This window comes from Glycine soja, chromosome 20 (assembly GCF_004193775.1).
Source record: "Glycine soja cultivar W05 chromosome 20, ASM419377v2, whole genome shotgun sequence".
Classification (NCBI taxonomy): domain Eukaryota; kingdom Viridiplantae; phylum Streptophyta; class Magnoliopsida; order Fabales; family Fabaceae; genus Glycine; species Glycine soja.
This window is the reverse complement of record NC_041021.1, coordinates 22,503,139-22,528,297: the sequence shown is the minus strand read 5'-3', so window position 1 is coordinate 22,528,297 and position 25,159 is coordinate 22,503,139.

Genomic DNA, 25,159 nt, shown 5'->3' with positions numbered 1-25,159 from the left:
CCTCTGAAGGCGAGGGCATGTAGCCCTCTGAAGGTGAGGGCGTGTAGTCCTCTGCAGGTGAGGGCATGTAGCCCTACGCAGATGAGGGCGTGTAGCCCTCTGGAGGGGAGGACGTGTAGTCCTCTGAAGGTGAGGACGTGTAGCCCTCTGAAGGCAAGGACGTGTAGTCCTCTGAAGGTGAGGACGTGTAGTCCTCTGAAGGGGACGACGTGTAGCCCTCTGATGGCGAGGACGTGTAGTCCTCTAAAGGGGAGGACGTGTAGTCCTCTGAAGTGGAGGACGTGTAGTCCTCTGAAGGCGAGGACGTGTAGTCCTCTGAGGGTGTGGACGTGTAGTCCTCTATAGACGAGGACGTGTAGACCTCTGAAGGCAAGGGCATGCAGCCCTCTGAAGGCGAGGACGTATAGTCCTCTGATGGCGAGGGCGTCTAGCCCTCTGAAGGTGAGGGTACTAGTACCCAAGGGTCCACCCTTATGAAAAAGCAAGAGATTGACTCATTGAGAGGGCCAGTCATTCCAAATTCAAATAGATTGGACAATAGATGTAGGAAATCTATGTAGTTAACATGATTTTTAGGGATCCAGATGCATGCAACCTTTGTCTTGAAATGCGGTAAATGCGGACTTCGTACGCAACAATGCAATGTAATGGAAAGTTGTATAATGTTCATGACATTCTTTCCCTATTTTGTGATTTTAATTTGATTTGATTTTTTTGGAAAACACAGATTGACTGTCCTTTTGAAAGAGGTGCAAATCTCTCCGGGAACTCCCTCAGAGTGTATGTTTTGTTTGATTTAGTCACTTGACCATTTTAGAGTGACAACAATGGAGCCGTTTGACATTTAATCAATCCATTGAAATCCCAGGGTTTGTCCCCCCATTTTTGTTCAAAAACATCGACAAGTGAGAACTTTTGATCTGCCCCTAGGTTTGCTTGAGGCTCATGCACGGTGCCCCTCATTGCCCCCGTGTAGGGCTTTAAGGTACCAATCGTTTTCTTTCGTCATGACCTTGTAGCAGGGAACCCATTGGGTGAGAACTTCTAATCTTCCCCTAGGTTTGCTTGAGGTTTTTGCAAGGTGTCTTTCATTGCCCCAGTGTAGGGCTCTGAGGTATCCATCGTTGTTTTGTTTTCACAACCTTGTAGCAAGGAAGAATGAAAGAAGCAGTTGATTCTCGCAAAAAGAATTTTTGAAGGACGAGAAATAGTTGAAGGATTTTTTCAATTGATGGGTTAAGTCAAATGACTCCTATTCTTGATAACTCACTTCTCTCTAAAAAAGATAAACTTTCCGGAATGATAAAATGAGGTCACATGAACGTCTATATTTTTACTTGAAAACACAGTCAATCAAATGCTTTTTTTTCTTTTTCTTTTTGAACTTTATTTTTGCTTTACACGTCATTTTATGGCACCCGTACCAACATGCAGGACGAGTAATCTCTGATTGAACGGTCTTGGAAGTCAACACTCTGGAGCGCAGGTCACTTTGAGTAAACAAACCAATGGCTTACACTCACATTCCGGTGGAAGTTGAATAAGCATAGATGTGCTTGTGAGAGGATGAGAGAGACATGGATGTCAAATTTATCCATATTATTTAGCATTGTAATTGTGGTTTACAATAATGGCATAAACTTGAAAATCCTAATGAGTCATTAGAGACATCTAACAACAGCTTTCAAAGTTGCCCCATGTGTGGTGTCGCTTGTCAATGTTAGGATTCACAAGCAGTTCTCCTCAAATTTCAGCCAGCCCGTATCAATTAGACTTTGCACCTTACGCTTCAAGGTCATACAGTGCTCAATGGAATGTCCAGGAACTCCTCCATGATATGCACATGTTGCATTCAAGTCGTATCCTCAAAAAAATGGAGGTTGAGGAACCCTGGCAGGGGTTATGGCTACCATTGCATTGTGAAGTAGATATGGGAGCAAGTTAGCATATGACACCGGAATTTGTGGTGAATCCTATAGGCTTTTTGCTGCAAAATTCCTTTTTGGTTTATGTTATAGGCGATGTTTGGGCATTGGGCAAGCGGTAGAAAGGCTTTGTGGTTGATTTAGGGAGGGCCTTTGTGGATGACTGGGTGAGAGGGACTGTTATTGGTTGAGTAATGACATTGTTGGGCTGATGGGAAATTTGACCGTGTAGGAATGGCAGTCATAGCAAGGGTTTCTCCCCCATTCTCATCCTCTTCATTTGCCCCAATTTTTGCATTCATCAAAGCAGGATGATCATATTTGCCTCTTTTCAGACCCACTTCGATCCTTTCGCCAATGAAGACCAAATCCGCAAAGCATGAAGGTGTGTAACCCACCATTTTTCATAGTAGAACACTGTTAATGTGTCTACTATCATTGCTATCATTTCTTTCTCCGTCATTGAGGGAACCACTTGGGCTGCCTGATCCCTCCACCTTTGGGCGTAGTCTTTGAAAGATTTGTGCCCCCTCTTGCATATGCTCTATAGTTGCATCCTATCTGGAGCCATATCAGAATTGTACCGATACTGCCTAATGAAGGCAATCATTAGGTCCTTCCAAGAATGGACTCGGGAAAGTTCCAAGTTAGTATACCAGGTGACAGTTGCCCCAATAAGACTTTCTTGGGAGAAATGTATCAGCAGTTTCTCATCTTTTGCGTATGCCCCCCCCCATCTTCCAACAATACATCTTTAGATGGTTCTTGGGGCAAGTAGTCCCTTCGTACTTGTTAAAGTCCAGCACCTTGAACTTGGGAATGACCACGTTTGGGTACTAGGAACAACTCTTCTATGTCAGTAAAGGCATAATCTCTGCCTCCTTCAATGGCACTGAGCCTTTCCTCTAGATGATCCAGCTTTTCCCATTTCTTCCACAACAGGAGGGATTTTACCCGTTGTGGAATGCAAGGGTTGTGGTTAGGGGTGAAATTGAGGGCCCTCCAAAGTGTTTTGCAGGGGTATACCACCAACTGCTTGCCCTTCAGTGGCATATCTAAGGCAAGGCTCGAAGTTGGCTAGATTGTAGTGGGGTATTTCATATGTCTCCCCCATGGGTTGAGAGACATGTGAATGATCAGTTTGAAGTTGTCGGCTTTCAATGAGTATGGGAGGAGAGTTATTGACATCCTCACTAGGAGTGCATGTCACATTGGGTGGTGTATAGTTGGGAGGCAAGTCATATGGTGGGAAGGCATGCTTATTTTTGCACTAAAAGGGGGCCCCTCGTACTTCCCAATTGTTTGCCTTCCAGACCTACCATATCTGAGGTTGGATGATTTATTTGGTTGAGGCCCTATGGGGGGGTCAGGTCCACCTTAGCAATGGTGCTGGTAGGGACTATTGCAACCGCATTGACCTCCATTATCTCCTTTATACTCATCATGGCCTCCATCATTATGGCAATTTGCTCTTTCAAGTCCTCCGTGTCGGCCTTCACCTGCTCTTGCACCTCCTCCACTTCACCCATTACTCTAGCACGGGTTCGGTAAGGGCACCGTAAAGTGTGTTCTTTCCTTTTGATAAGAATGATTAAGTTCATTTTTTTTTCAAGGAAAGAATGCAATGAGCGATGCAACCAATGAAAAGCATGGATGTATGCGAATGATGCACAATTGAAGTATTGTGAATTTTTACACAGGACATGGGGTTGAATCAATTTAGATTTTCAACATGGTCCATGACATCTTTGTCAAGGTGAAACTAGAAGTAACAAGGACATCAACAGTCCTAAATGTGTTTGGCAGTAGACGAAGCAACGATGTAACCCGATCCATCTTTTGCCCCAATTTTTTGCAAGATGGTTACTTCCATACTTCAACTTGACTTGATGAACCTTTTTCGTAAAAGCATGAGCTTGGTTCAACCCTATAACCCAAGGAATGGCAATTTCGATCGCCAATCCTTTGACAACATTTCATAGAGATGAATGACTCGGGCATACTTATGCTATGCATGGCAAATGTAATTATGAGATTGAGAAGCCCGAAGAAACCTCATTTCCTAGTTAGCCATGCATTAGGTACCATGTTCAATCATTTTTTATTTTTAAGAGAAACAGGTTTATGATCCTAACATGGTTAGCTCATGGTACCTAACACATGCAACTAAGAATACAGTGTGAACTTTCATGCTTCCTTTTTTTGTTTTTGTTTTGCATAGGAAAACGCAAGGATCATGCATGAGTAAACATGAAAATAAAAGGTATGCAAAAAGCATGTAAGATGCAGATGCATGGTGATGAAATGACTTATGCAAAATGAAATGCATGAAATGATAAGTGACAAATGCAAGAACGATATGTCAATTACGATGCCATGAAGATATGCTTATGCAATGCATGATATGAATGCATTTACGGACACGAGAGCCCAGAAAATCATCTCTTCTTAGTTCCACATTTGGGGGTGCAGTGCCTCATATGTGCAGTTAAGAAGGTGATATGGATCTTCCGACTTCCCGTGACAAAAGATGAGACCAACATACAATGCGTGCGTGATGACATGATGCATACGCGCAAAAGCACAACACAGGGATGTACACAATAGGGCAATATCCACAAATAATCATACAGCAAAGGCGTACATGACATTTAGGTTATATGCATGGCAGTGTTTAAAAGGCACGCAGTGTGTCCGCTTCATGGCCCTATTTTAGGGACCTAAACAGGAGGAACTAAAAGGCTTTTAGTGATAATTCCCGAGGTGGTCATATCTCTCTTGATGGTTTCTAGAGGTATCATCCCCTTTGAAAAAAACATATTGCGGCAGTAGGGACTACCAACAACAACATGCTATCAAATAGAAAAATTCTAGATGAGGGTTAACTATTATCAAGCAAGTCGGAGACCCAACATGACCACAGATTCACCTCCACTCCATATGTTCCCATGGACCCGGGTATAGGGCTCCTTTTCAACTCACCATGTGTACAAATAGTGTTGGTGTTTGTGTGCATCAAATGAATAAATATCTATCTCATGCATACATTTCATAAAACACACTAAAAGCATCAAAGATTTATATACAAGAACCTAAGAGAAATAAAAGGAAACCGACACAAGAGGAAGTCATGATACTGCACGAGATTAGAAGGCCTAACTCTCTAAAAAAAGTCCCTAGTGGAGATGCCAACTGTCGCAACCTACCCTTCGGCAGGAGGGCGACATGGGGCTCACGGGTGCGTCTTCCAAGGGAGGAAGGCGCGCGGAGTCGCCACCAACGTTTATTCGAGGAAAACGTCGAAAATACCGGAAAGGTGTGGTCTATGAACTTTAAGTGTGAAAGGTTCAGGAGTTTTTTTTACACACGGGGAAGGTATTAGCACCCCACGCGTCCGTCACAGGGGACGACAACCTTTAATCAAATGTGCAATATCATGTCTTCAATTTGTTTTATTTTCCCTTTTTTATGTTTTTATGTTTTTTATGGGATTTTTGTATTTTTTATCTTTTTGTGGCCGACAAGGGTGTTTCCCTCGCTCCTACGTATCCTCAATTATGATGACGAAATCAGACCTACGTAGTTCTTTTAGAACTAAACGTTGGTTACGATGTTTTTATCTTTTTTCGCAAGATAGATTTTAATTGAACAAAGGTCATTTAAGGCGTTGGACCATTAAAAGATCTTTTGATTTTGAAAAGAGATAAACGTTAAGGCATTGGACCATTAACGATCTCTTGTTTTTGAAAGGAGAGAAATGTTAAGGCATTGGACCATTAACGATCTCTTGTGGTGGTCGACAAAAGCGGGGATTTTTCTCCTACGTATCCTCAATTGCGATGAGGAACTCAGACCTATGTAGTTCTTGCAAAAGCGGTAAAGTTACATGTTGATTTTATGCTTTCGAATGGTCCCTGTTAACCGATAAAAGCAAAGAGGACTGTTTAAGGCGTTGGACCTTAAAACGGTTTCAAGTGATTTTCGCGAACAAAGCTTGATTTGTGAGTTGATTTTAGCCTTGGTTTCACTTTTGTTATTAGTCAATTAATTCAATGAAACTTTCAAAGAAAAACGTCCGATTGATTTTTCTGGATTATTTTTTTATTTTTTTTTGAAGATATTTTGATTATTTTATTATTATTTTGCTTTTTTTGGTTTAACTGAGGTTACAGCGTGAACGATCAATTAGATTTTGTTTTAACAGTGACTAAACGAGATTACAACACAAATGATCGGTTGAAATTCATTTTATCATTGATTAGGCGAGATAATGGCTTAAATAAACGGTTAAAGCACGTTAAAAATAGAAGAAAAAAAATTGAAAGTGAACGAGATGATGATGAAAGCAAACAAAACAAGAAATGAATTGAAAGTTTCGGATTCGAACACTTAGTGGTTGAAGAACGAAGAATGAACAAAGATCAGACGAAGAACGGAGGAAAATCTTCATAGATTTGCTCACGGAAACGTCTCAGAAGCGTTATGGACGCACTTCGACTCGATTTTTCTTCACGGAAACGTGTTTTTTTACCCAAAATAGCTTAAATGCATAGCCTAGGGGTCACGAACATTTTTGAAACAACCCCCATCCCTATTTATAGGGAAAAAGGGATGTGCTTGCTGCCTAGAGGCTTCTTGAGAAAGATTTCTATGCGCACCCTAATTACTAAGTTCACCCCCCTTTTCGTATTTCACGGAAAAGTTATAGAAGCCTTACGGAAGTGTTTTGGATTTGATTTTCATCTTTTTGTCTCTTACCTTTCACCAATGTTAAGTGAAATATGCTTACCCAAGGTTTTCAGAAATTTTACGGAAGCCCCCGAAACCATTTTTCAACAACGTGGAGAAGCTTGCCGCCCAGTTGCTTCCTCCTTAAGCAACCCAACTTCCAAAATGTTTCGGAAGGGCCTAGATTCAAATATCTATTTACACCCTATCTTGATAAGTTCACCCCTCATTTTTGTGTTTTTGGCTGTTTTCCTTCCGAAATCTCATGAAACTTTACATATTCCACCACGATGAGTGTTAAGCCTTCCAATGTGATCAACAATGGTCCTCAGATGAAATTGGAGTGTAACAGTTTATTCACACACCCCACTTTGCTAAATACACTCCCATTTTCGTGTTTTTGACCGGTGTCTTCCCGAAACATCTCGGAACTTTACAGATTCCACAACGATGGGTGTTAAACATTTTGAGGTGGTCAAACGAAGGTTGAATGCCGACAGACAGTGGTCCCCAGATGAAATTAGGGTATGACACATCCCAATCAACTCCCCCAAATTTGGGGTAATTTGCCTTGAACTATCTGCTCTCCTAGAATCTAAACAAGGTAATTGGAGATATTCATTCAAGTTCAGGGTTCAATTTTGAAAGTGTAATTCAGCTCACAAAGGGTGCAAAGGATGCAATTATAATTCAAGGTAAGCTTTTTGGTCAATTGGCTTGTATATACAATCATGGCCTTCATCATGTCCTCATTCATACATTTCATTCTAGATTTCAGAGATTGATGCAAAGACTATTACTCAAAGCTAGTCGTTCACTCACAATTTAAGTTCACACTCTCGCTGGTTATGGTTCAAGCTTTTCATTCTCAATCAACCTGTCTATTGCCTAACAATTCTAATTGAAAGTTCACATTCTTGTTCTTTCGTTGACTAACATACATACTTGCTCAAACTCATGAAAAGAAACACAAACTCCATCACAATCATGCATTCAATCCAAAATCAATTCATACACCAATTTTCACAAAAGAATAAAAGTGTTTCACTGCAATATCATCGAAATCAAGTCAAACTGTTCCATATGCTTCAAAACAAGCATACTAGCTATCTATAAACAAAAAAAATAGTGTATATAAACATTAACCAAAATCCCTAAAAATAATGTACTGAAACTATAATCATAATAATAATAATCCAAAAAGCATCATCAAGAATTTAGAATTCCTGTGTCTGAACATCCTCCTCATCTGTCAGATGAAGTACTGGAGAAGCTGGAGGAGAAGTGTTCAGAGTCAGGACTGGTCTTGTCGGGTCCTCTGGTATCTCTAGTATAGGAATGGAGGGGTCTACTGCATGATGAGGCGAGGATAGGTCCACCACAGGTGTTGGAGGCTCTGAAGTTCCCTCAAGAGATTTCTCAGGAGTAGCAGCAGTTTCCTGTCTAACCCGTGTCTCACCTGCCTCCTCCTCTACAATGAATGGCCCTGGAAAGGTGGCCTCAGATGACTCATCCTCTACATGTTGTGGTACCTGGGCTGTGGGACCTTCATCTTCCCTATGAAGAGAAGGCTGGGCCCCCGACCAGGCTACCCTCTCTAGAAACTGCTCAACGGAAGGAATGCATCCTATAGGCACCACCACCTGTAAACTCTGAAGTAAATAATATGTCTCTGATGAATGCTCTGAAGCATGGCATCAAAGCACTGAGAATCACTCTTAGTTGGGACTAAAGGAGCTGCTAAAGTGGATGCTGGAGTAGGAGCTACAGATGTGGAAGGAAGCTCAGCTGGCCTCGCCCTCGCCCTCCTAGCCCCTCGGTTAGAAACTGTCAGATCATCAGGATTCCAAAAGTTCTTCTTGATGTAGGCCAAGTTAATGACCAGGCTCAGGCGCTCAAAAGTGAGGCTGTCAGAGACAACCCCTCTGGCTCTAGATAGTGCAGGAAACCCAATGATGAGGACATGATCAAGAGCAAGGGCAAGGATCCACTTGAAGGACTTGGAGAACCTATGACAAGGGCTAGAGCAAGGAAAGGAAAGGAAGCTCTTCAACAAGTGTTGCCCATACTATTTGAATACAAGCCCAAGTTTCAAGGAGAAAAGTTCAAGGTTGTGAGTTGTATCATGGCCCAAATGGAGGAGGACTAAATGGTGCCACTTCATCTCAATTTTAGAGTGTTTAGTTTGTCTAAATAATGGCCCAATCCATGTAAATTTGGCTGACCAAAAATATGTTTTGGGTTAATCAACTAATGGGGCTTTAGTTTGGTTTAGTTCAAGTTGTAATAAGGGCCCAATTGGCAGCTTAGGCATCAGCATTTGGGAGACCAAATGGTGATTGGCTTGATGGCTTTTGGGGTGACTTTTGGTTGCCACAATTTTAGTTACACTCAGTCATTAAGTTCTTTCATTCCCTACGTTAAAGGCTCATTACTAAATTTAAGTTGATTGTAATTTCCTTTAATGAAGCATATGTAAAATCTGATGGTAAAGCTTCTTTATAAGCTGAACCATTTTATCAATAAACACAAGTTGAGTTTTATTTAGAAAAATTAGAGTTTATCTCTTTTATCTTAGTGAGATTGATTCTCCTAAGTTCTTGAGTGATTCTAGAATACCCTGGCTATATCAAAGGACTTTCACATCCTTTGTGTGTTGACCTCGTTGGAAAGAGTGATTCTTTCATTCCACCATTTCATCTTCAACCTTGTTCTTTCAAACCACAATTCCAGAAAATCCAATTCTATCTAGAATTATCTCGTGACCATAACCCTCGTTTTACTCACTCAAATTAAGTGATTCTTGAGCCTAGATTGAAATTCAAAACGAGTGCTTTCACCTTGTTTTGGAATCCAGTCACCACTTAACCTATCTAGAATTATCTCGTGACCATAACCATCATTTTTACCATCTCATTCATCCATTTTATGCCAAGATTCACCTTATTAAGTCCCAGGAAATTAGCCACTACCCAACCCTTGAATCTTTCCAATTTCCCATCCTTTTCTTAATCAATTTTTCTGAATTTTCCAACAAGGTTTAATCCTAGACGATCCTAAGTCAGCCCTTGTGCAATGAGGGTTCATATCACCCAAGTCTAGAAGAGTTAGACTGGGCTATAGAAGTCATCTGGCCAGAAATAAGAGCTCATATGTTCATGTCCATGCGAGAAACTAGTCCAAAGATCAGCCTAACCCTGTCCACTGTCAGGTCAAAGGTGTGGCATGTGGGGGCCAGGTTGGAGTATGAGAGAACACTCCACACCTGGGCTGAAGTAGTCAAATCTTTCCTTAGAATCCTCCTAGGATGGCCCTCAGCTTTCAAGATGAACCCTCGGCCTGGTATGTGTTAGTCAATGAATACCACTAACTTTTGTGTATAAAACCTGTGTAAATTGTATCAAACATCCCCAATTTATGGTTATTTTGTAGTGTTATAAGTACTTTCTATTAAGTATAGGTAATAAATACTTAGTACTCCATTTTGTGTGTTTAATAATCATTTTCTCTCAATTTCAGGTTAATTAGGAGACTTTGAAAAGTGTTGTTTTTCACCTTCTCGCTAAGCCAATTTGCTGGCTTAGCGAGCGTCCGCTAAGCGCAACACTCATTGGCTAAGTGCAAGGAAGAATCTAGAAGAAGATGAGTTGTACAGGTTCGTTGAGCGCACCGCTTCATCTCACTAAGTGCACCGCATTAGTCCATCCGCCGAGTGAGAAAAATACGCGTTAAGCCAAAATTCACTAATGTGCGCTAAGCGGTTCAGAATTGCGCTAAGCGCACGAGCACGACGAAGGCCACCTATTTAAGCCTGAAATAAGATTTTGTGAAGGGAGTTTGGGCTGAGAGCTGAAGCTTTGCATGTCTAGTGTTTCTAGAGAGAGAAAGGTCCAAGTTCTAGAGAGTTTTGAGAGATTTTGCTATGTGAAGATCAGCAGAGACCAGAGCTTGAAGAGAAAGCCATTCTGAGAGCTTGAGATGAGTTTGTGAGTGGTTGTGAGATCCTGGAGGTGAAGGAGACATCCTCCCCACTTGTATTTTTGCAATCTTTCATCTTGTTCTTCTCTTTGTTGTAAAGGAGGCTTCCTAGTTATGGAAAGCTAAAATCCTCTATTGGATCTTCCTTGTAGGTACTTGATGTAAATATCTTTCTATCTATTTAATGATGTTTTGTGTGTTCTCTGTGCTATCAGCTTTTCATTCTAGTATGTATTTACCTTGATCACATAGATGCATGCTTTGTTAGGGTCATTCAACAGTGGAAACTGGTTTCATTCTGATGACCTTGATAGCACAGGGCTAAGTTGTCGTACTATCACGAGGAATCAGGGTGCGATAATTTAGTTGTAGTATGTTTGTCTTAATGCGGTCCTTGATGAGTTTAGTCCAACAGGAGGAATCTGAGGATGATGCTTGATCAGGATTAGGCTAAACTATCATGAGGAATCGGGGTTTAGCATCTCAGGAGACACCATAGGAACACATGAGCGTTGTTAGATAGAAAATATCCTTTTAGCATCAGGCACCTATTAGGAAGACCAACGTGTTTTCTACTTGTTTTTACACATCATTTCTCTCGCGTGATTTTCCTTTTTGCATAGATAGTTTACATACCTGTTAATATTCACACTTGGATTTTCACACCAAACACCTATTCGCTGAAATAGCTTACCAAGTAACACAAGTTCCCCGAGAGTTCGTGTTGTGTCATTATTTTCTCCTATTTCTTAACCCTTTTTGTCACCATTTTAATTACTGATTAGCCTTAATTGTCAAATTAATTATGCAGTTTTATCATTTGGGCCTACTTGACTAATTTTGTGTTTTTAATTTAATTTCAGGAGAATTATAAGCAATTGGGCTTGAATCCGGAATTGGGTTTGGACTTGAAGAGAGCAGACAATTTTATTTTATCAAATCTTATCTTATCCAGATTTTATTTCATCTAGATTTTATTTTGTCCAGATTTTATTCCATCCAATCCTATCTTATCTTGTCCAGATTTTATTCCATCCAATCTTATCTTTTCTTGTCCATATTTTATTTTATTTATGGGCTTGGACTTAAAATAGATTTGTAAGCTTTGGGGTTGAGGACCTATATAACAGCACCAGGGTTTTAGTTGAGGGAGTTTTTTGGGAGAGGAGAACAATTTCAGGGTTTTGCAATTCCAGTTTTTTTACTGTTCATGTGCACTGTTCACATAGAATAAAATTTGTTTTCTGCAATTGCATTTCTGCTTCAATCTACAATTTCGTTTTCTACTGATTCATGGAAGGCTAAGTCTCCAGCGTTGTTTTCTCTTGAGGATCAAGCACAGCTCTCTTTGAGATTTTGTTATTACTATTGAATACTGGTCAGTTTTTCCTCTTCACCAATTACTCTATATTTGTTGCTATTAATCCATGCATGCTTAGTGCTTGATTAATTGTCTCTATGCTTAATTTACGTTCATGCATAATGATCAGTTTTGTTCATGATTAATTGGTGTATGTGTTTCTTAATCACATAATGATAGCCTTATGTTAATTTTCGCTTAGTAATTTAATTTAGGGTTGGATTAAGTGGTTGAACTTGTTAGGGATAAATCCTCGTAACCTAGGATAAGAGATTGCTTGTGAATCAAGGGGAAACAACATGTTTTAATTCTGTTATTTTCTAATTCAAATTTGCTTGATGTTTAATTTACAAAAACAAACAAGCCCCCCCCCCCCCAATTTGTTACTGTTTTATCACTATCTATTATGAACGTTGGTTGACCGTTACTCGTTGGGAGACGACCTAGGATCACTTCCTAGATACTTCATTTTTAATGTTTATTTGATTTGGGTATAGCTTCGATCAGTTCGATACTCAGTTCTTACCGTTTTATACTACTTGTGCGATCCGGTGCACTTGCCGGAAGTGAACAAGTTTTTTGTGCCATTGCCGGGGAACTTCTTTCTATTTGGAGAGTTAGTTCAGTCTTAGGTGTCTATTCTTTATTCTTTTATTACTTGAGAATATTTGTTTTTGTTTATCTTTATTTTCCTCTTGACTTGGTGACTGCTGCTCTTGTTCATGCTTTGTAGGCGTAGTAAATCTTCTGCAGATGATTTAGTTCCATGAGATTTGGAGATTCAAGCCAATTGTAGGAGGAAAAACACAGAGTGAAGGAGAAAAAAAATCTTGTAATACAAAACGACACCACTAAGTTTCAAGGGAACTCATTAGATCTTACAGCTATAAGTTTTGTTTTTTTTATTATTTAGTACTTTTATTTTTCTTACTTATTCTGTTTAACTTTTTCTTTCTTGAGAGTCTATCCTTGCAGTGTTGAATTTAAGAAGAACTTATTCCATGACAAAATTTTAGAAATGGAAGAGTTTTTTAAGAGGTGGAATGAATGTTTTGACAACACACGATCAAGGGTCAGCCAACCAGCATTGATCAATTGTGATTTTTGTGGAGGAGAGCATTACAATGACAATACTCATCTCTACTCCATGACTGACTCTAGGTGGGAACAGGAGTTAAGTCCTTACAATCAATATGAAGAAGAAAGAACTCATAATCTTTAAAGTGTGTTTGAGGAATTCATGGCATACCATGCTAGCTCAAAAGCCAATCAAAATTCAATGAAAACTCATGAAATTCATTTTGGCAAGAGCTACTCAATAGAAAACTTTCAAGGGGGACCAGAGTTACAACCTTACTATCAAAATGAAGCAGAAAGAGGTTCCAATATGGATAAATTGTTGATGCAATTCAAGGAAACAACTAAATCAACTCAACGCGCACTCCAAAGTGTAGAAATCCATGTTGGTGAGCTGGCAAAAGCAGTGACTCAATTTATGTCAAGACGAGAAAAATACTTTGTAGAGGTTGAAGCTCAAGAGGAAAGCCCGGTAAAAGAGTATGAGTCAAGAGAAAAAGATGAGGAGAAAGATGAGGAACAAGCACAACAACAATGGGAGAAGTACTCAACAGTAGAAAACCAACAAGAAAGTATTCTCCAAATCAATAACCTTCCTCATCAACTGATTGTCAAGAAAGGAAGGCAAGGAGAGCATGAGGAAACCTTAAGTGCCATTCTTTCTTTAATCACTAACACCTTTCCTGAAATGATTTGGAATGTACTTCCAGAATACATGAAGTTCATGGAATTTCTAGCTAAAAGACGAAACTGCAAGGAAGATGTGTTCCATATGACTTTCATGCCCCCTCGAAGGGAATTAAGCTATGCGTCAAGCTAATGACGTTAAAGGAGCGCTTCTTGGGTGGCAACCCAGTTTTAATTTCTGCTATCTTTGTTTTTCATGCATATATCATGTGGAACTTGCTTTATAATCTGTACAGTGGTGTACATCAACTTATCCTTGAATGTTAGATATAAGGGTTTCTATTTGTTGAAGAAAGGACTGAAAAATAACTCAGAAACCATTTTCTGAAAAACAGTCCTTTCGCTAAGCGCATCTTTGCTCATGCGCTAAGCCGCGAGTCTCAAGCGCATAGCGCCCAACCCTTGCATCTGAGGTTGATTTGGTCCGCTAAGCTGGCCAAGGCTGAGCTAAGCCAATTTCAATTCGATCTGAATTCGGCTAAGCTGCAGCCTGATCGCTAAGCCCATCATACACTTTGGCTAAGCCCAAGTCATTTTCACCAAGCTCAGTTCCTTGCAGCCAAAACTGGGGTTCATGAAGCTAAGCGCCAGTCATGTTGGCTAAGCTGAATTCCTTGCGGCAATGTGAGTGCTAAGCTAGTCCTTATCAGCTAAGTGCATACTTCTCTGTACTCAGGATGCATCATTTTAGCTAAAGTCGGCCCAGAGCCTGGCTTAGCGAGAGTTGCAGTTTTTTTGATCTGCAAACCTCGCTAAACGATCTTACTTGCGCGCTAAGCCAAGCTTGTGTGCTAAAAAAAAAGAAAACTGATTTTGAATTTCAAACGTCAGCTAAGCATGCGGATCCGCTAAGCGAGCCTCATTGAGAAACCAAACGTCTCTCTGGCTCGCTTAGCGCAGCGGTCTGCTAAGCGAGAGTGTCGAAAACTACTTAAGTGAGTGTAACGACAATTATACTCACAATTGCCAGATTTCGCAAACTTCGTCTCTGCATTCTCTCTCTCCAAAATTTCGCACATTTTGCATCTTTGCTTTCTTTTTGCATTATCAACTTCCAAGCAACAACCATTCACCATCCAAGTAAGTTCCTTGTTTCCTTTTATCTTTTTCTTGTCTAAACTTTAGAGTAAAAGACTTCACTTGTAGTTTTAGATTTTTAGGGTTTTAATGTTTTGTTAGAATTAGTTTAAGATTAAGACTATATATACGTGTATACTGTATTGAGTATGTTGAACACATTGCATGTTTGATATCCCTTTTAGAGGCTTGAAAATTGCAACAAACAAACTGCATTTTCTGCATTTTTTGGAAAACGCGATGAACTCGCTAAGCGAGCATGCTGCGCTAAGTGATTTCATCAGTACTCATTGAATATATGCATTCTCTGAAGAACTCGCTAAGCGCACCTGCTGCACTAAGCATGTTCATCTCTTAAGGATGAACACTCACCCTCTTACTGAACTACTTGTGGCTAAGCGAGGCTGAATCGCTAAGCCCAGGTAACTTTGTCAAAATTTGTGTTGATAGTCGCGCGCTAAGCCAAGCTTCCATAGGCCAAGCGCAATTCGTTGCGGCATTTTCTGAGATGAAAGACCCTGTTCGCTAAGTTCCCATACGGAGTGAAATTTTTATTCTGTTTATTGCTGCTAAGCGCAACTCATGAGGAGCTAAGCGCATATCCATGCGCTAGGTAGTAGTATTTTTTGTGAAGGTCCGCTAAGCGAACCCTATCTCGATAAGCGGCCGTTATCTTTCTTTCAACTTGAATTTTACAGTTGTTTGGATCCCTTTATTGCAGATGGCATCGAGAAAAAGGGCGAGAATCGATGACATCCCTTCATCATCCAACCCAGCTCCTCTGACAGCAGCCATGGAACCAGATGTCCAACACTCATATACTGTAATCCCTATGCTGCAAAGTTTATTTAGGGGCCAGTTGATGATTATGTATAACCAGCAAGAGTTGGCTCACAATAGGCCAATCATATCTATGGAGCATTTTCTTGAAAAAAATGGCATGGCCTAAAGCTCAACTTCCATTACTGAGACCCAACGAGCCTGCTCCGCCTGAGCCCACGCCTGAGCCCACACCTGTGCAGGTTGATCCAAAGCTAGCTGACCCACAATCTCCAGTGTTGAATTCACCGTCTTCTCCTGAGCGTGAAGTAGTTCCCCCATCTCCACCTCTGATTGTCATCTCCGATGCATCATCAGATGAAGTGACTACCCCTCCTGATTCACCAGTTGGAGAAACAACTGACACTCTTGCTTCCCCAGTTGGAGGAACTGTCGATCTTTGTTCATGTGCTAAGTCGTGAGTCTCAAGCGCTTAGCGCAATCCTAGTAGGCATTATCTCCAACTCTCCAAGTCTCCGGCACATGGAAAACTACATCAAATTAATACTGGCTCCCAAGTCAATAAGAGCTTTGCCAACAGAAACTTCACCTATAGAACAAGGTATAGTGACGCTGCTTGGATCTTTATGTTTTGGTGGAAGGATACGTTGAGTTACGGCACTGCAGTTTCCTTCCACGATGATGTTGTCACTATGGATGTACTTGTTCTTCCTTGTTAGCATGTCTTTTAGAAATTTAGCATAGAGCGACATCTGCTATAGAGCTTCTCCAAAGGGCATGGTAATTTCTAGCTTCTTGAAGATATCCAGAAATCTAGCTAGATGTCTTTCTTTGTCTTTCCTAGAAGGTACCAAAGGATATGGTACTTCTCTCCCTTTAGCTGAAGATGCTTCTTTCTTTTTCTCTCTAGTACACTCACTCTTGCTTTTTCTCTTCTCTTCTTTTCTCTCTTTTTCTTTTTCATTTTTCTCATTTTTTCATTTTCTTTTTCTTTTCTCTTCTTTTCTTTTTCACTCAAAATTATTGATGTCTCTCTCATATTTTCATCCTCCTCTTCTTCTTCTTCCTTTATAAGTTCACAAAAGGGTTGCACTGGTTCAGATGTTGGTTCAATTACCAACTGTTGTTTGTTTTGCTCCACCATTTTCTCCTTCTTCTCCTCCTCCTCCATGGTTACCTTCCTTCCTCGGGTCATCACAGCCTTGCATTCTTCATTTGGATTCTACTCAGTGTTAGCTCCAAAAGTACTAGAAGATTTTTCTGCAAGTTGTTTGGCTAGTTGCCTGTTAGTCGTCTTATACGACTAACTTTTGCGTAGAAAACATTTTCCAAAACTTGTATAGTTCCCCCAATTTATAGTTATTTCATAGTAATTTGTAAATAAATCTTGTTTTATTGTTAAAGCCATCTCTAGAATATTTCCATTGGATTTAATGATGAAATTTGTGCAATTTCAGGTGAAAAAGAGGCTAAGTCATGAAGTGCTAAAAGTAACAGTTGAGCTTAGCTCATCAGTGGGCTAAGCGTGCATCCACCGCTAAGCGCAGCTTCAGCGCGCTTAGCGCGATAGAAGAATCTAGTAGAGCATCAATATCAAGGTTGCACGTTAAGCGCGAGATCAGTGCGCTAAGCTCAACAGTTGTCTTCAGCCAGGCTCAGCGCACGACCGGTACTAAGCTCAAATACACTTACTCGCGCTAAGCGCGAGGGTGGTGCTAAGCGCAATGTCATGGATTCAGAGCCTATTTAAAGCCTGTCTTGTGCATAATTAGAGTACAACCTAGAGACACAGTTTTACAGAGGATTTGCACAGAATTCCAGAGCACACCATAATGCCTATTTTGGGAAAAGAGCTCTGGAGGCAGCAAGAGGAGAACCTTTTGCAAAGATACCTAGGTTTTGTAATTAGAGAAAGATTAGTGACCTGTAGAGTGTTTGTGAAATGATGAAAAGAGGAGGAGGAATCCCCCTTCTTGTGTAAGAAGCTGTTATTCTTTACTCTTAATCTCATTATTGTTAGGGTTTTCTGTAATGGCTGGCTAAACACCCTTGTTAGAGAGTTTTGAGAGATTTTGCTGTGTGAAGATCTGCACAAACCAGAGCTTGAAGCAGCAGCCGGTTTGAGAGCTTGAGATGAGTTTATGAGTGATTGTGAGATCCTAGAGGTGACGGAGACATCCTCACCACTTGTATTTTTGCAATCTTTCATCTTGTTCTTCTCTTTGTTGTTAAGAAGGCTTCCTGGTATGGAAAGCTAAATCCTCTGTTGGATCTTCCCAGTAGGCACCTGATGTAAATATATTTCTATCTATTTAATGATGTTGTGTGTGTTCTCGGTGCTATTTGCCTTTCATTCTAGTATGCCTTTACCTTGATCACATAGATGCATGCTTTGTTAGGGTCATTCAACAGTGGAAACTGGTCTGACTCTAAAGTCCTTCATAGTGCAGGGCTAAGTTGTCGTGCTTTCACGAGGAATCGGGCTGAGTTGTCCTGGTTGAGTTTAGTCTTACAAGTGGAATCTGTGGACGAGGCTTGATCAAGATTAGGCTAAACTATCATAAGGAATCGGGATTTAGTATCTCAGGAGACACCATAAGAACACATGAGCATTGTTAGATAGAGAATATCTTTTTAGCATCAGGCACCTATTAGGAAGACCAACTTGTTCTCTACTTGTTTTTCTTTTTCCACAGATAGTTTATATACTTGTTCATATTCACACTTACTTTTACAGAATAGACGCCTATTTGCTGAAATAGCTTACCAAATAACACAAGTTCCCCGAGTATTCGATACTCGGTTCTTACCATTTTATACTACTTGTGTGATCCGGTGCACTTGTTGGAAGCCGAACAAGTTCTTGGCGCCGTTGCCAGGGAACTTCTTTTTATTTGGGAAGTTAGCTCATTTTTAGGTGTCTATTCTTTATTTGTTATTTTTTGATTGTTTCTGTGAATATTCGTTCACAATTTCTATTTGTCTTTTCCTGTTTAACTGGATAACCACTGCTCTGTTAGTATTGTATATACATAAATCTCCCACAGGCAATTTAGTTCCTCTGGACTTAGAAATTGAAGCTACGTTGCAAAGGAGCAGGGCCAAGAGGAGAAGGAAAATTCTACAAGACAGAACAGTTGCATCCATTCTTGAGGAGGAGACTCATTTCTCTGACTTATTATCACCTGATTCACCATCATCAAAGGAATCTGCCACTCAATTACCTGAAGTCATTACCATGGCAGAAGAGCATGACCAGAGGATTACCCTTGAGGATTATTCAAGTAGTTCAGTACCACAATTTTTTACTAGCATTGCACGTCCTGAAGTGCAAGCTAACAACATCAACTATCCACATTCCTTAATTCATTTAATACATGGGAACTTATTTCAAGGATTACCTAATGAAGAACCCTATGCATACTTGGCAATGTTCATTGAAATATGTAACACTGTTAAGATTGTCGGTGTACCAGACGAAGCTATTAGGCTCAGCCTTTTCTCATTCTCATTGGCAGGAGAAGCCGAGAGGTGGCTTCACTCATTCAAGGGCAACAGTCTGAAAACCTGGGAAGAAGTTGTTGAAAGGTTCCTAAAGAAATACTTCCCAGAGTCCAAGACTACAGAAGGGAAAGCTGCAATCTCTTTATTTCATCAGTTTCTTGATGAATCTCTGAGTGAAGCATTGAAGAAATTCAGAGGCTTGTTAAGAAAAACTCTCACTCCTCGGCTTTCCGAGCCAATCCAATTGAATATGTTTATAGATGGGCTGAGACCACAAACCAAGCAACTGTTAGACGCTTCTGCAAGGGGAAAGATAAAAATGAAGACCCCGGAAGAAGCAACAGAGCTAATTGAGAATATGTCAGCCAGTGATCATGCCATTCTACGAGACAGAACCCACCAACCCACGAACAAAAGCTTGATAGAGCTATCATCACATGATGCGTTATTGGCACTGAACAAGTTGCTTTCTAAGCAACTCAAAATTTTAACAGAAACACCTGGTAAGCTGCCAACTAAGTTGTCTATGGGTCAACCTACACAGTCTTCTGTTTTACAGGTTACAGGTTGTACCATCTACAGTGAGGCTCATGAAATAGGCCAATGTACTCCCACTGAAGAAAACACTTAAGAAATTAATTATATGGGAAATCAACAACGACAAGGGTATACTCAAGGAGGATTTTCAAGCTTCCAGCAGGGTCCATATAATCAATAAGGAGAGTGGAGGACACACCCTAGCAATCAGTTCAACAAAGACCAAAGTGGGTCTTCAAACAGGCCAATCTTGGAAGGACCTAACATTCTAGAGAACTACTAAGTTGGAGGAGACCTTGACTCAGTTTATGCAGGTAATAATGTCAAATTGTAAAAGCACTGAGTCAGCACTGAAGAACCTTGAAGTCCAGGTGGGACAACTGGCCAAGCAGATAGCTTACAAGTCATCCAATAGTTTTGTGGCAAATACAGAACAAAATCCCAAGGAGGAATGAAAAACTATGATGACAAGGAGTAAAAGGTTTGTGGAGGTTAAGGATGAGGATAATGTTGTGCATAAGAAGAAAAATACTAACAAGAAGAGTACTAATGGCAAGAAAAATGAGGTGAGAGGTGAAAGTAATAAAGAAAAGGAGGAACAAATATTGGTCATGAATAAAGAATTGAAGGACCAAGAAAAAGAAAAATAAATAGAAAATGAAAAAAATGAAAAAGAAGAAAAAAATAATATGTGTCGCAACCTACCCTTCGGCGGGAGGGCGACGCGAGACTCGCGGGATGCGTGTTCCACGAAAGGAATACGTGCGGAGTCGCCACCAACGTTTATTTGAGGAAAACGTCGGAAAAACCGGAAAAGACGCGATCTATGAACTTTTAAGTGAAAGGTTCGGGAGTTGTATTTACGCACGGGGAAGGTATTAGCACCCCACACGTCCGTCCCAAGGGACGACAGCCTTTAATCGAATGTGCAAACATGACTTTGATTTTTTATGTTCCCTTTTTATGTCTTTATATCCTTTATACCCTTTTTATATTTTTTCTCTTTTTGTGGTCGACAAGGGTGTTTCCCTTTGCTCCTACGTATTCCTCAATTGCGATGAGGAAATCAGACCTACGTAGTTCTTTTTATCAAGTGATTCTTTTTTACTTAAAAGGTGATCATTTTAAGGCGTTGGACCTTGAAAATGATCCATTTTACTTAGTAAGAAATTGAAATGACAAACTTCAAAGACCTATTTTTATGGACGAGCTTGACTAGGCGAGTTGATTTTAGCCTTAGTTTCACTTTAGTTATTAGTCAATTCGATTAAGAATGAGAAATCCCAAAGAGAAAACGTCCAATTGATTTTTCGCTTTATTTTACTAAAAGGTATTATTTTTTTTTATTATTATGTTATTATTTTACCTCTTTTTGATTTCCAACGTGGTTACGGCACGACCGAACGGTCGGAATTCATTTTAACCGAAGTTCACGGATAATACAATTCAAACGATCGGTGGAAATTTATTTTGTTTTTAGTTTAAGCGAGAAATGACTTAAATAAAATGGCTTAAGCACGTCAAAAGGGGGTATAAAAAGTAAATAAAACGAGAATAAAAATACACGAAACACAATGTGCACCACCACGGGTACATAGAATGAATCTAAAAGCTTGGTTCGAGGTACTTACCCGTTGAAGATCGAAGAACGATGAAGAACGAATGAAGAACGTCGAAGAACGGTCGAAACCTTCGCGAAATTCCTCACGGAAACGTTTCAGAAGCGCCTCGGCTTAGATTTTCTTCACGGAAACAATTTTTCCAATCAAATTCGAAAGAGAGAGAAGTGCCTAAGGGGCTGAACCCTTTTTCACTTCACTTCTCCCCTATTTATAGAAAATTGGGGGAGAAGCTTGCCACCCAGCTCGCCCAGGCGAGCAGGGTTGCTTCCTCCAGAAGCAACAGCCTTCTGGAGGAATCTTCTGGAGGGCCCAAGTGGGCCTGGTTGCTATTTGCACCCCCATTTTTACTAAGTACACCCCCTACATTTTTTTTGGTAATTCTTTTTTCGTAAAGTTACGGAAACTTACGAATTTCGTAACGATACTTGTTTTCTTTCCGTAATGTTACGGAACCTCGTGGATTACATAATCATCCCCTTTTTGACTTACGGAATGTTACGGAACCTCACTAATCGTGCAACGATGCTTCCATTTGATTTCCGGTGTGTCACGGAACTTTATGGATTGTGCATCAATATTTTCTTTTGTTTTCCGGCATGTCCCGGAATTTCACAAATTGCCTAATGATGGGTGCCAAGCACCTCACAAGGACCAAACAAAAGTCGCATGTCATCAAGCAAAGGTCCCCGGACGAAATTAGGGTATGACAGTTGCCCCTCTTTAGTTGTCTTTTATTGGAGATAAAAGGAAAGTAAAGATAAGACACTAATTTCGTTCCTCTCGGTTGACGAGAGTCGCGGGTGACCATAAAATTTCCGCATGCGAATGACTCGTTATTCCCGGGGGAACAAAAGGTGCAGAAGGCGCTGTCAGTCTCTGCCTGCTATCAAGCGTTCTGTCTTACAGATAGCAAAAGCATGTTTATACGGATAACCACTCGGGTATTTCCGCCCGTCAGCGTGACTCAAAAGTCAGTATGACAGATCTTGTAAGTGCGGAAGATGATGTAAATCTCCGCGTGTCAACGGGCTTGTCGGTCGCGATTGATGAAGGGTGCAGAATGACCATAATTTGTCCCCGCATGTCATCAGGCCCGCCGCCTTTGGATGACAAAAGGGTGCAGAATGACCATAATTTGTCTCTGCGTGCCATCGGACACGACTGTGTCTGAATGGCAAAGGGGTGCGGAATGACCATAATTTGTCTCCACATGTCATCGGGTCCGCCGCCTCTGGATGACAAAAGGGTGCAGAATGACCATAATTTGTCTCTGCGTGCCATCGGACACGACTGTGTCTGAATGACAAAGGGGTGCGGAATGACCATAATTTGTCTCCGCATGTCATCGGGCCCGCCGCCTCTGGATGACAAAAGGGTGCAGAATGACCATAATTTGTCTCTGCGTGCCATCGGACACGACTGTGTCTGAATGGCAAAGGGGTGCGGAATGACCATAATTTGTCTCCGCATGTCATCGGGCCCGCCGCCTCTGGATGACAAAAGGGTGCAGAATGACCATAATTTGTCTCTGCGTGCCATCGGACACGACTGTGTCGGAATGGCAAAGGGGTGCGGAATGACCATAATTTGTCTCCGCATGTCACATGACCTCAGGGTCAGTATGACAGAGATTGTGGGGTGGCCGACAAAAGCAAGGCTCTTGCTCCTACGTATTCTCCAATGAGGAACTCAGACCTACGTAGTTCTAGATAACTTGTGAGACTTGAAAAGTCTCCATCGGAAGATGCTGACATCTCCAGAAAGGGCGCAGATGACCACATTGGCCTCTGCTAGTCAATCACACTTGGGGTCACTGAATGACGAGGTGCGGATAACCGTAAGGTGTCTCCGCAGGCTACCAGCTCTTGGGTCATGGTAACAGAAAGCGATGTGGTCGACAAAAGCGAGGCTTTTGCTCCTACGTATCCTCCGATGAGGAACTCAGACCTACGTAGTTCTTGATAACTTGTGAGACTTAAAAAAGTCTTGGTGTTTTCTCCACTAAAATGCAAACATGCTTTAGTAAAGAGACAAAACTTCCAACTAATCAGATCAACATATGCTTTCCGGACAAAAACAATGTGTCTATCGGGGAAGGAGAATCTGCTAATGAAATTTTCTCATAACCACAAATGAGAATCTGGATGTTTAGCATTTCGTTTCTAAATGACCATTTAGAGGAAACACTGGGTTCGACAAAAATAGAAGAAAATCACTCAAAGTGTATCAATATCGCACAGGTAAGTGTTCATCCTAATTCTGAACCATAGATATGTCATGACTTGACTTTGCAAATTATTTCCTATCAAATCAAAATTACATGCGTGATCATGGATCAATAGGGCTTCCCTTGGGAATGGGTTCTTTTGGTGGGTTTTTCGGCTTTTGTGTGTTTTTGGCCTTTTCCTTTTCTGTTTTGGTTTTGCGCGAGGCGAACAAGTCACCAACGCACAGGATTTTGGTTGGTAATCAAAGGGAGAAGACCACTTTAGGTCATGGTTTCCTTTTGTTTCTTTTGTTCATTTGGTGACAATTCTGTATTGTACAGATATTGTCCGGTCAAAAGACCTTTCTGCACATTTCTTCTGGTTTCTTTGACCAGGAGCTTTCTTTCCTTCTTCTTCTTCCCTTTTTTACTTTCTCCCATTCTTTGATTGGGAATTTTCTTTCTTTTCTTTTCGCTTTCTCCCACTCTTTGATTGGGAATTTTCCTTTCTTTTCTTTTTGCTTTCTCCCACTCTTTGGTTGGGAATTTCCCTTCTCTTATTTTTTGCTTCCGAGGGTAAGGATTGACATTCTCACCCTGGGTCAAGGTTCATGGTAAGTTAGGATTTTGGCTCAAGGCTTGTAGAATGACTAGACATGATACATGTCAGGGTTTGGTTTGGTTCAAGGACAAAAAGGGATGCCCCACATTATTTCCATGACACAAATGCAAAGATGATGATTTGGAAATTTTATGCAAAACTGGTCATGCATGCACCTATGCGGACACTCAAGTGTCAAATTTTTATGGTCATGTGATGCTAGGGCTCAGGATTCATTTCCTCTATTTTAAATCCACCCAATGTTTCCAAAATATGTTCTTTTATCAATTTGTGCATTCATCCGAGTCCATTTTGGGCGTCCGGGAAAATTTTCACAGCATTCACCCTTCGGGTGTACACACACATTTTTCAAAATCTAGTTATGATCAGTGAATTCTTTCAAAGAAAAGTTGGAAGTCATCTCTTTTCAAAAGCATGTTGGTTTTTTTCAGCTAAACAACTTATTTTTCTTTTCCTTTTTCCTCTCTTTTTCTTACTTGCTCTCTTTTCCCCTTACTTGCTCTCTTCTCTTCTTACTTGCTCTTTTTTTCCTTTTTTTTATTTTTATTTTTTATTTCTTGTTTTTTTTTTGTTTGTTTTATTATTATTATTATTATTTTTTGGAAGATGTTCCTAAACGAAGAACTCTACACGGTTCCAGAATTTCAAACATCATTGATAGTAATGATATAAACACTAACGCAACAATCCAAACAAAAATGTATGCGTTGTACAAATGACAATCGAAACAACAAAAACAAACATTAGTCTCTCAAGTCAAAACATAACATATAAACGATAAAAGGAATACGAAAGAAAACATGAATCTGGGGATCTCCCAGTCATGTAGCTCCACTCCCTCCCAAGAAGTCAAGCAAATCGGCCATCTCCTCGTCCTCGTGGGCCTCCTCTCCATCGCCTGGAACTTCCGGGGGCGCCTCTCCTGCTTGGGCCTCGGGCCAATCCCCGGGCCATGCGACCTCTGCCCCGAACTGGTCTGGAGTAGGGCATGAAAAAGAAGCGAAGCCCTAGCTCTGCATGATGAGGCTCATCTGGTATAGACAATCATGGGTCTGC